Source organism: Mirounga angustirostris, unplaced genomic scaffold, assembly GCF_029215605.1.
Source record: "Mirounga angustirostris isolate CCGP_5_RB_7025 unplaced genomic scaffold, mMirAng1.0.hap1 SCAF_2, whole genome shotgun sequence".
In the NCBI taxonomy this organism is placed as follows: Eukaryota; Metazoa; Chordata; class Mammalia; order Carnivora; family Phocidae; genus Mirounga; species Mirounga angustirostris.
Genome location: NW_026991710.1, coordinates 25,884,074 through 25,896,342, shown reverse-complemented (window position 1 = coordinate 25,896,342; position 12,269 = coordinate 25,884,074). Strand labels below are relative to the sequence as shown.

General features: G+C 35.5%; 1 non-coding gene across 1 annotated transcript; it reads right to left on the bottom strand.

Moving 5' to 3' along the window:
- Positions 1–8,887: 8,887 nt before the first annotated feature.
- Positions 8,888–9,018, bottom strand: LOC123849164 (small nucleolar RNA SNORA63). Its single transcript, XR_006791990.1, has one exon. It is a non-coding gene; the product is annotated as a small nucleolar RNA SNORA63 (small nucleolar RNA).
- Positions 9,019–12,269: the final 3,251 nt, after the last annotated feature.

Sequence of the window (12,269 nt, the reverse complement as noted above, 5' to 3'; positions counted from 1 at the left end):
TTTATTTTTTTGGTAAGAGGTCTTGACAAATTAGGGAGGAGGTTTTTCTTTATTTTAGAATATAAGGTTCTAATAATAACTCTGGTATTCTTAGGAAAAAATAACATTTTTGATATGGTCGATTTGAGTGTTGGTACAGAAGCTACACTGATGAGAATTCTATGGAAACTATCTTCATACACATTTTGAATTTCTTTCTATGCAGCATTAAGGATCTGCCTTTCTTTTATACTAAAATTTTACCCTGGATTATTTGCTGAATATGTGTTTACCTGCCTATGGAATTATGATGATTCTTGCAAACCCTTTACCACAGTATTCTTTTTTTTTAAGGTTTTATTTGAGAGAGAGAGTGAGTGAGAGAGAGAGCATACAAGCAGGGGCAGAGGGAGAGGGAGAAGCAGACTCCTCACTGAACAGGGAGCCGGAGGTGGGGCTCGATCCCAGGACCCCGGAATCATGACTTGAGCTGAAGGCAGACACTTAATCCACTGAGCCACTCAGGAGCCCCCCACAGTATTCCCTTTTATGTATATTTGTTGATGTATAAAAATTATTACTTATTTGCACTTAAAGATTTGTCTTCATGACTTAAAACTGAAGCTGTGCTATGAAATTAGTATGTTCTCAATCTCTAAGAAGTTTTATAATCAAGTTTCATGTGTAGAATTACAAATTTATTTATTTATTCAATATGTATGTCTGATAAAAATTAGAAATAGGTTTGTAAGATTTTAATATCAGAGATAATATACTATACCACCCAATCCTTCTAAACAAATCTGTAGTGATCAAAAGTAGAGTGAAATATCTCTAATTGTCATAAAAGAGTTGTTATGAGTAATAACAGAAAAATCATTCTGCAAATATTTTAATATTATAATACATAGTTCATATAATATAATTTTTGAACAAAGTAGGACACTCTGGAGAGTGAAAGGGGACACTTTCAATAATTATGTTGGTACAACAGGTATAATTTGAGAATAACCCAAGTAAATCAGGATATGTTTTCATTCTATGTGTAGTTCCATCATATCTCCTTCCTTTACTCTGTAGTTCATTATTTTAAATCTCATTTATGCAGCATGTTTATTGGGTCTATCATGTACTGATCGCTGTTTGGCAGTTAAACTTTTATATTTAAAAACAAAAAGAAACAAAACACCAGGTAAGCATGTATTTATTTTTGTAGCAATTGTAACAGTGTGATTAAGTGCCATGGGATACCTGAACCTGGCATAGAGAAATTATTTCTTAGAGTAGATGTACCATGTCTAAACTGAAGCAATGTCCTACACACATACACATCCACATAACTGGTGTTTTCCCAGCATAGTTATACAAAAAGCTTTTTATACACTTTTATTTTTCCTTATGTTTAATGTGCTAAGGAAATAGAATGCTTCTAAGTTGATCTCTGTATTAATGATACTAGGGGTAAAGATGATATTTATTCAGTAATTATCTAGTAACAAAGGTTATTCCTGGACTGAGTCAGATGCTAAACATGTTTCATTAAGTATCACAAGGATAGTCTCTTCTTTCACTGAAGAGAATTCATTAATGTTTATCTTTGGAGGGTTTCATTTATAATACTATTAAATAGTTTTCCTTTTGAAATTTTCTTTATTAGAAAAATCATACTTTACAAAAATTAGCAAACTGATTTTGCTCTACAAAAATATCATTGTAAAATAGCAATCTCCCACTTTAAAACAGTTTCTGGCACATATTAGAAACTGAGTAGATAATGATTCAGTGAATGAATGAATGAATAAAGTTCAGTAAGTCTTTGGAGGGGTGCCTGTGTGGCTCAGTCTGTTAAGCATATGCCTTTGACTTAGGTCATGATCCCAGGGTCCTGGGATTGCCCCCCCACCCAACGTCAGGACCCACATAGGGCCCCCCACCCATCAGGCCACTAAGAGGAGAATCTGTTTCTCCCTCTCCTTTTCTCCCTCCGACCCTCCCCCCTGCTCCTGCTCTCACTTGCTCTCTCTCTCTTAAAAGAATAATGAAAAAAAATTTTTTTTTAATATTCAGTAAGTCTTTCAATATGGATTTGAGATTTGAACAAGGATTTGAGATTTATAAATAAAACACATTGCTACTCTAAATCGCTTAACTAGGTAAATAATATTAACCACCTGACTATACTTAGGAACCAGAGTTTCAAATTTTTTCATGCCATCCAACTTTTTCCACCCTTAGTAAACAGGCTAATGTGGAAACAAATAATGTAAAGTTAGAAATTACATGGAACATGGTCTTAATAATTAACAGCTAGAACAACATTCCCAGTAGAAATGCCAGTAGAACTTGCCTTTCATGCTAAAATTTAGAAAACCACAATCAACAAACCATCACACTTCATGAAATACATGTCAACAAAGTGCCAACAAGCTAACAAGTAATGTATTTATTACATATTTTTTTTAATTTTATTCTTACTGACAAAGTTTAAGAATTACTGAGATAGTTTTTAAATCTTGCATCATTCTTATATATACACAGAAAGGAAAATCTGAGCAAAGTAAATTGTTTCATGCTTTCCTAAATCTTTTTTTGTATCCAGTGGTGATTTTTCTGATTCTATTTTTGATTCAGAGTTTTCACTGAATCACAACACACAATATTGGTCACTGTGTCATCAAGAATGCTAATGGAGATGCCTGGGTAAGTTCAGTAAGTTAGGAATCTGCCTTCTGGTCCAGTCATGGTCCTGGGGGTTGTGGGATCGAGTCTTGTGTGGGGCTCCTTGCTCAACTGAGAGCCTGCTTCTCTCTCTGCCTGCTGCTCCCCCTGCTTGTGCTCTCTCTCTCTCTCTCTGTTTCTGTCTCTCTCTCTCTGACAAATGGATGAGTGGAATCTTTAAAAAAAAAAAAGTGCTGATGATGCAGGATTTCTTGACAGTATTCTACTCTTGGCTCCAACTCTTTTTTTCCAAATCATTGATGCTTATTTTACAAATTTTTAATGTTGGTGTGTTTTTGATCTACTAAAGATATTAATTGAAGGTTATCTTATAACAGCAAGGGTTCTCATTCTTTTCTCAAATAATCTTTTTTTTAAGACTCATTTATTTATTTGAGAGAGAGAGAGCACTCCTGAGTATGAGGGGTGGGGAGAGGGGCAGAGGGAGAGGAGAGGAGAAGCAAACTGCCTTCTGAGCAGGGAACCCCATGCTGGGCTTGATCTAAAGACCCTGAGATCATGACCTGAGCCGAAACCAAAAGTTGGAGTCTTAACCAACTGAGCCACCCAGGCACCCCTCAAATAATATTTAAATGGTTGTTGACTGAAATAATATGAGATTATGATTGGCTAGTTATGCCAGTAAGAATGGCAACCAGTTACATGCATAGGAAATGATAGAATGTGACTGTACAATAGCACTAGGTTTTCACCTAGTGTAAGACGTCTCATTTTCAGAGATATTTAGATGCTGTGTGTGAGAATGTGTTGTCCATATATTTATGTATATGTTATTATATACATGCATAGATACGTGTACATGCTTTCCATCTCACCTTATTGTAATGAAATATATACAGTAAATGAAATAGAGTAGAGTAAATCTCTGCAATTACTACTCCTGTGAATAATGTGAATAGGTATGAATGATTTGTTTCAAAAGTGGACTAGCTATTGTTTAATTGCACATTTATGTGTTTATTTGAAAAGCAATTTTTAGAAAGGAGAAAAAGAATCAAAACGTCCCTAAAATACATTGAAAGTACACTACATTTTAGATTATCTAGAGGAAAGCTTAGGTATTGTGTTACTTGTTATGTGGCATAATAAAACTGATTTTAATATAAGCTTATTGCAAAATGAAAAAAAAGTCTCATTTTGTAGCATTGGTTTTCCATTTCCTATCTACTTGGCCACATGAATCTTGGGTGCCTGTAAAGGCAGGATAATAACTAATCCTCTTTGGTGTTTAGCGTCACTTAATCCTTTCTGGTACTTATCCTATTAACATTTTTTTTCTCTTGTATTTAAATGCCAGTGCAGAACACTCGAATTACTTGCATTTATTTCTGGGCTTCTGAATTTCCCAGTTAGAAGAAGTAGCTTCAGAAATGTTTGATTAAGTATATGCATTTATTTGAGTCTATATTCATTTTCAAGTGCTTATTCTAGCTTAATGACTTTTAGCTTGGATATTTTAAGCTACCAGTTTATGTTTACCGTTATTTTGTAACTGTAGAATTCATCTGCAATGTAACATAAGCTCTTTAACTGGGTTATCAAAAAATACATATAAAACTTCTGCATACTTTTAGATTTTAGTTAAAACCTTATTTGAGGTCCATAAATCCTTAAAGCATGTTACTGGGCATTACTTATGTATAAACCAATATATTTTATCTTTCAAAGAACTCTGTTAGTCAGACCAGGCTAAGCTATGCTGCATTAACTAGCATGCACAAAATCACAGTGGTTTTGAAAAACAAAAGTTTATTATTTCTCACTCATAACCTGTCCATGGAGGTTGGCCGGAGAGTTTGTTTCAGATAGACTTGTATTTCCAGATCAACAACACAAAGGGGGTCAGTTGTGACAAATCAGGCCTGGCTTTTAAAACTTTGGTTTCAAAGTATCACATTTTATTCCCTTCTTGTTTCCTTAGGCAAAGCAAGTCATGGAGGTAGCAAGGAACCTCAAGGCAGGGAAGTACAGTCATACTATGTGTCAAAAAAGGGACTGGAAATATTTGTAATCAGCCCTAATGACTACTCTGTTCACTTTAATGTAGCTTCCCTTTAAAGGAACACTGAGAAACTTAATAATATAAAACCAAGACACTGAGGTGCTAGTAAATGTTTAACTATCTTTTGAAAAAAAGTGAAGAGTAGAGAATTTTTAGTATTATACATTTTTTAGTTTACATATAAGAAATGATTACATATATGCGTATGTTTTCCGTGTATAATAATATACATGTATTACCACTGTACATTTGTATATGGTATTTAATTTAATACTTCAGCAAACTCCATGTATAAATATCTTTATTCTCCTATATTATGATTGAAGAAGAAACTTAGACTAGAGAATTTAAGTAAACCTTTCTAAATTACATATCTAATAAATCATCACACTAAAATCTAGTTCCATTAGTTCCTGGTTTTCTCACTACAAAATGCTAACTCTTAGGAAAAGTAGAAATTACCATTTAGATAAATGAGAAAACATCTGTTTTGTAGGTATAACTTTTAAGATTATACCCAGTCTTTTTTTTTTTTTTTTAAGATTTTATTTATTTATTTAAGAGAGAGAGCACAAGTGGGAGGTGGGTGTGCAGAGGGAGAGGGAGAAGCAGGCTCCTCGCTGAGCAGGGAGTCAGACCCTGAGATCATGACCTGAGCTGAAGGCAGACACTTTAACCAACTGAGCCACCCAGGTGCCCCAAAATTACACTCAGTCTTGTACTTACCTGCCTTTAAGTGGGAGTCAAATATAAAATATTATAAATTGGGCACTTTCAATACAGTGAAATGAAAGTTTTGGGAAATCCTCTCCGTTTAAAAAAATTATAAAACTGGACACTTACTAAAAACAACAATTTCAGCGCTCTGGAAATGGGCAAATAGCATACAACAAATTAACTAATGTTTATTCTTGAAAATGTACTGAACTTCAGGTTAAGAAAAGTGAGAATCTGTGCTGTTCTTACCCAGTGATTTCTCATCATTCACCGGGCCCCCAGTTTGGTCAAAGTTTTAACTCTACTATGGAAAGACAAGCTCTAAAAACCACATATTTTCCTGATGAAGCCAGCTCACCTCACTGGGAGGGAAAGCAAAAGTGCAGTACCAACTGCATTATAAGCAAAAGTAGCAATTCGGGTGATGAGAGAGAGGGAGGGCATTGGCTCTGCTAGTCTGAGGTTGGAGTCTGGTTGCTTCTCCATGCTCAGCACAACTATCCAAAATTGTACTGGAGGTCCTAGCCAGCGAAATAATATATATGTATCACCCATATTAGAATGAAAGAAGTAAAACTATCTTAATTCACAGATTATGTGATATGATCCAGTATGTAGGAAACTAAAGAATCTACAAAAAAACAGAAACAAACAAACAAACAAACCCACAAAAACCTAGAGAAACTAATAAAAAAAATTTAATAGGCCCAGTAGGAGACTCCAAAATAGGTTCACATTTGAATCCCTCGTACCTGTCAATGTTACGTTATAGGACAAAGAGTTAATCACATCTTTTGTAGTATAAGATAATAATATTAAGTTAAATTTTGAGAAGAGGAGCTTATCCTTGATTATCTAGGTGGATTTAAGTGCTTTAATGTGCAACTTTATAAGAGGAACACAGAGGGAGGTTAGAAGAAAGAGCTGGAGAGGAGAAGGTGAAGTGAGGGTGAAGGCAGTGATTGGAGTAATAACTGACACAAATCATAGAATGCCAAGGAATTTGAGGCACCCGCCTGAAGCTAGAAGCAAGGAGTGGATTCTCCCCTGAGAACCTGCAGAGGGAGCACAGCCTTGCCATACCTTGATTTCAGAGTCCTGGCATCCAGAACTCTGAGAGAATTAATTTCTGTTGTTTTAAGCCACCAGGTTAACATTATGTTAACATAAAAAATCTATTGTATCTGTAATCTAGAAAGGAAGAATCTACAAGTAAAATCAAGCATCTAATTCCATTCACAATAGGATGAAAAAGAACAAAATACTTAGGAATAAATTTAATAAAAGCAGTGCAAAACTTGCAAAATGAAAAATATAAAACATTGCTTAGAAAAATTAAATATCTAAATAAATTGAGAGATCTCCCAAGTTTATGGGATAAAACAACTCAAGATGGCAATCCCCCCCCCAATTGATATATAGATTCAAAAATTATCCCCGTCAAAATTCCAGATTTTTTTTTTATAAACCAACGACTGTATCCTAAAATATAAATGAAAGTCAAAGGATCTAGAATAGCCAAAATAATTTTAGAAAATAAAAACAAAGTTTAGATGACTACACTAACCATATTTAAAATATCCTGTAAAGCAACTGTAATGAAACAGATGTAACAGAATTAAGAGTCCGGAAATGAACACCTCTATGTTCACTTATTTTTTTTATAAAGATAACAAGGCAGATGTCTTCAGTAAATGGGATTAAGACAATTGGAAATCTATATTTACATACAACTTACACTATACACATAAATTAACTAGTTTATCTGATAAAAGAGTTGTTTCCAAATTATATAAAGAACACTTATAATTCAGTAATAAGAGATTTTAACAGTTTTATTGAAGCATAATTTATATACTATACAATTTACCCATAATAAGTATAACATTCAATGATTATAGTAAATGTGCAGAGTTGTGTGACCATCACCATAACCCAGGTAAAAATAAAACGACGAAATCAGAGAGGGACACAAACTATAAGACTCTTAAGCATAGGAAACAAACTGAGGGTTGCTGGAGGTGAGGTGGGCAGGTGGATGGGGTAACTGGGTGATGGGCATTAAGGAGGGCACTGTTAAAATTTTCTGAAGAACTTTTCCGTTTTTTGCTAATTCATGATTAATTTGTAAATTTTGAAGCTTAATAATAACACCTTAATGTCTACCACCTCCCTCAGACAGAGGGCTCGCAAGGGTAGTAAAATCCCCTTGGCCACACTCAAAAACATCCCATACATGGCCCAACCCATCTCAAGCAGATTTCACCAACAGCAACATGCCATAGAAGCACTATTCTGCAATAGATTAAAAAAAAATTCAAAACCTTGACCTTTAATCATATAGACATGAAGTCATGAACAAGTTGTCCCTACTCTATTGAGCATAATTTCTCAATTATGAGCTTTCCAATTGGGATACTCAGTGTTACCACACTGGGTTATTATCAGAATGAAAAGGAACAATATGTGAAAGATGCCCAGCACAGTGCCTGGCAAATTCTAAGTATGCATTCCCTTTCCTACAAAAGGACTTCATAGTTATATTTAACTCTCCACCATTTTGGTTTCCAGCAAATGTGAAGAAGAGTTGTTCACTAAAGTGTTGGATCTCTGATTTATGTCATGGGTTTGCAAATTTATCCGTATCAGTCTGTATGCAAGCATAAAATAGGCCCCAAATACTGGAGAACATGTTTTGATAATATGGAGGTTAAACATCCTCCAGACTAGTGTAAACACAATTGAACAACTATTTTTTTTTTTTTTTTAAGATTTTATTTATTTATTTGACAGAGAGAGAGATAGTGAGAGCAGGAACACAAGCAGCGGGAGTGGGAGAGGGAGAAGCAGGCTTCCCGCCGAACAGGGAGCCCGATGTGGGACTGGATCCCAGGACCCTGGGATCATGACCTGAGCCGAAGGCAGACACTTAACGACTGAGCCACCCAGGTGCCCCACAATTGAACAACTATTAAACGTAGAAAGCAATATGGATGAAAACGAGCAAGAAGAAAATCATGATTATAGCAAGCTAATAATTAGTGACACAGCAAAATTAAGATTTTATCTTTATGGAATATGTTAATGTTTCAAAGTTCTACGATAAATGTGAGGAAATGTAGATATAAGAGAACTGGGTAAATCGGAGTAGTTCACCAGGTTGGGGACAAGGTAAAAGGCTTATGCCAGAGGAGGCCACACTAAGGAAACTTTTTTTTTTTTTAATTTTTTTTTTAAAGATTTTATTTATTTATTTGACAGAGAGAGACACAGCGAGAGAGGGAACACAAGCAGGGGGAGTGGGAGAGGGAGAAGCAGGCTTCCCGCGGAGCAGGGAGCCCGATGTGGGGCTCGATCCCAGGACCCTGGGATCATGACCTGAGCCGAAGGCAGACGCCTAATGACTGAGCCACCCAGGCGCCCCTCAAGTCAGTGTTTTACTTGGTAAACACGTCTGAGACCATGCATCCCTGGCTGCTAAGCACCATGGCGGACAGGGCTAGAAAGGTAACAGCTTTATTTTGAGCAGGGGGCAAAGACAAGGCAGCACTTTATAGCTACATTGTAACTAGATCCTGCATCACTAAGGAAACTTTTATGTACTTCCTGTATATGTTTTTTTTTTTTTTTAGATTTTTTAAATTTATTTTTGAGAGAGAGAGAGAGTGTACAAGCAGGGGAAGAAGCAGGCAGATGGAGAGGGAGAAGCAGTTTCCCCACTGAGCAGGGAGCCCGATGTGGGGCTCGATCCCAGGACTCTGGGATCACGACCCGAGCCGAAGGCAGACACTTAACCGACTGAGCCACCCAGGTGCCCCCCTGTATATGTTTCTGATGGAGAGCAGTGCTGAAAACTGGGAGTGGAGGTACAGAATTTGGCTTTGTTCAGGCTTGTAGTAGGCTCAGACTTCACAATCCTAAAAGCTCAGCAGTGTACACTTGAGGCTATGGGAAGCCAACTGCTAATTAAATAAAGTCCTACCCCTTGTTGACGATTTTGAGGCGTATATAGTTGAAAGACCAAGCTGTGAGCTTCTCCTGTATGTGCAGCAGCTTCTTAGGTACACATGAAAATCATGAACCTCATTGCTCTTTGTTTTTTCCCTGTGAGGTTCTGTTACATTAAGTGGGAGGTGATGTCAGAATCGGGGGGCAAAAGTCTGAGTGTCAAAAAACACGTTTTTTGTTTCTTATACTTTTTACTAGAGGTCTTTAGAAATATAGAGGTAAAAAATATATATGATATTATTATGGGGCGCCTGGGTGGCTCAGTCATTAAGTGTCTGCCTTTGGCTCAGATCAGGATCCCAGGGTCCTGGGACTGAGCCCTACATTGGGCTCCCTGCTGGGCAGGAAGCCTGCTTCTCCCTCTCCCACTCCCCTGCTTGTGTTCCTGCTCTCACAATCTCTCTCCCTGTCAAATAAATAAATAAAATTTAAAAATATATATATGATATTTTTAAAATTTATATAGTATTTACTATATACTAGGCATTTACATTTGACCTCATCTACAAAGTAGGTATCATTTGTATTCCCATTTTACAACTAATGAAGTAGATATATAGAAAATTAAATGACTAGTCCGATGTCAAAGTCACATGGTTAGTAAATACTAGAACTCAAATTCACACCCAGACTGTCTCGAGTTTCATCTCTTAACAATTTTATGCACTAAATACATATGTATGTTCATGCATATTTCTCTGTTTATACATTTGAGATCAAAGGATTTATATTTTCCTTTCTCAGTATAGAGAAGTTACCGACCTACTATTTGTTGATTTAAGGCATGTGCCTTTTGTTGATTTGTAATTATTTAAACATGCATGCATTTTTCCTTCTGTCTTTGACTTTAGTTTTTAAGCCCATATGAGGAGTTAATAATAGGATCCCCTCTATAGAGGTTAGTATCACCCAAATGCTTCTGATGATATATTGGTTGAGTAATCTTTCATAAAATACTGAAACTTCCAGAATAAGCAAGAAACTTGAAATGCCATTTATATCCTCGTTTACTCCTATATTAAGCATAACATTCTAAACTGGGTTATGACAAAGATCTCATATCTAGACATTGTTCTAGTGTTCTCTCCTTAACATCTATTTTTCCAGGAGCTTTCAGAGAGATTTTCATATGAGGTTATGTACCAATGGCACAATTTGTTTGACAGTTTAATAGTTGTGAAGTTCATATTTTTTGTTTTCCTCAGACTTAAACAAAAGTTTATTGTTATATATTGTGATAAGCATTCAAGGAAAAATATCATTAAAAAAAAACAAAACTAGTCACTTGTTCAGGCCAAAAGTTCTGTGACAGAATCTTTTACATAGCAATAACATGGTAATCGCTTCTTGGCCTTTTGGCTGAGATCGATGTGTGGCAATAACATGGTAAACATAAAAGTATATATTTCCATTTGCTTTTTTTACTTAAAAAATGAAAATCTATCATTCATAAAAAATGTCACAGATATTTTAGACATAAAGTACCTCTTAAATTCATAGATGTATTGACAAATTATTCTGCTAGAATATCAAATATGAAAGACATTTTAGCCTAGCTTTGTGTTTTGAGCAAAAATGTTCTAACTAGTATTCAAAATTTTAAGACAACTTGCAACTGAAACTTTAAGTATAAGCATGTGGTTAATCCCAAGTGATAACATTAATACTGGATGTTTGGCAGATAAAAAAAATATTTCTGAATACCATGTTCATATTAGCCTAGAAGAAAAGTAAAATTGGGAGAAAAAGTATATATTGGTTTGATATGTAGCCTACTTTCATAAAACCATAAATTGTATGACTAATTTTAAAGGGTACCTATGTAAAAAACCTTGACATCCCTATCTTTCTTTAATTGTGTTTTCATATTTAAACCCTGCATACGTAATTTGCTTTACTCTTTCAATGAACTATGAACTTTCCATAAAAGCCTAATTCTCCAATCCAATTAAGAACTATCTATGTAGAGGGGCGTCTGGGTGGCTCAGTCGTTAAGTGTCTGCCTTCAGCTCAGGTCATGATCCCAGGTCCTGGGATTGAGCCCTGCATCGGGCTCCCTGCTCTGCAGGAAGCCTGCTTCTCCCTCTCCCACTCCCCCTGCTTGTGTTCCCTCTCTCGCTGGGTCTCTCTCTGTCAAATAAATAAATAAAATCTTAAAAAAAAAAAAAAAAAAAGAACTATCTATGTAGAGAAACTGTAACTATGTGCAAATCTAAATTTAAAAATATTCTCTGTAGCAGACTTCTGATAATGCAGATGTTTGTTAAGAATAATGCCTGTCAGTAGACAAAAGCCATAGAATTATTTTCTGGCTAGTTTAAGACTTTAGTGAAAGTAGAAAATTTGGAAGTAGAAAACTTTTGGACTTACGAAGTGTGGGACCATGGAGTGTGGCTCTCCAGGACAAATAAGGCTAAAATGTGGAGAAGGAAGATTGTGGTTTTAAAGAGGCCACCCTGTGGTCAATAAATGTAAAAAACTGTCTTTCATTTCAACCATAAGTAAGGAGAAAGTAAAGTCAAAGAAATCCAATTTAAGAGAAAAAGCATAACTCTACATGTTGGATTGGCAACTGATAGCTACCTCCTTCCAGTTTCTTAAATCTTAGGACCACTCTTACATAATAGAAATAGTAGCCTCCAATTTTTGTTTAAATTAATTGTAACAAATTATGTACCCCAGAGATGAGCCCTAGCACAGAGTATGTACTGGTTGCAAGATCAGATTTTTATTTTTCTAATGGATTGTTCCTTTTTATAGTAATGTTCACTCTCTCCTACTAATTTCACAGGATTATCATGGGAACTTCTATTTAGTATGACAT